Below are 841 nucleotides of genomic sequence, written 5' to 3'. Positions count from 1 at the left end.
CACAGTCCGGACTCTCTTTAACTTTCCATTTGTAGAGCAGGTCTCCATATTTCCATGCAGTGTCTGGATTCGGTTCAAGGAGGACCCAGTCTTTCTCAGCAGATCGAATCCCAGCTGAGGGGCTGTGGGGTCGCCAGTGATGTTCTTCTGTGGCAAGTTCTCCAGGCTTCCCAGCACAATTCTTTGGTGTCCTTGTTTTCCTCGTGCAGACTCTTAGCATATGCCAGAATGGCTTTCTGGATTTGAGCCTCTCCGGTGGTGGCATTAATATATCGTTGTTAATTGGGAAGTCTGGGTTTGCAATCATTTTGCGTGGCGTGCTCTTTAGCATCCCTGAGGTCGTCCTCATGGCTCTGTTTAGCTGAGCATCAACAAGCTTTGTGCGCACACTCTTGTTCCAGACAGGGGCACAATATTCCGCTGCAGAATAAATAAGTGTGTGGCAAAGTGGTTTGTAGTACATAGGTGCAGCGGTGATGTGGTGCTCAGGAATAATAGACACAAGACAGTTCACTGTGAAAAAGCAGCTCTTTATTTGCTGACTAATAATACCTGGCTCTACACAACGACGTGTATCGCTCAGGCAAACCACAGGGTTCAGTCCTGAAATAATAATACACTAAACAAGACACACACAAACACAACACGGTCACAAGTCCAGAGTGAGTGCTGTTAGTGAAAGTGATGATTTACAGGTTTATTTGTGCACAATGGTGAAGTGTAGCCCGGGTTTAATTGCTGATGGTTTAGCTACAGCTCCCGGAGGTTGAACTTCTCTAATGACAAGCACAGACGGCTCACAGTAATTAATTACTTCTGTTTCCAAAACGGGTCCTTTCAG

This window comes from Polyodon spathula, chromosome 41 (genome assembly GCF_017654505.1).
Source record: "Polyodon spathula isolate WHYD16114869_AA chromosome 41, ASM1765450v1, whole genome shotgun sequence".
Taxonomy (NCBI): domain Eukaryota; kingdom Metazoa; phylum Chordata; class Actinopteri; order Acipenseriformes; family Polyodontidae; genus Polyodon; species Polyodon spathula.
The sequence above is the reverse complement of the archived record's forward strand: the minus strand, read 5'-3'. Positions refer to the sequence as shown.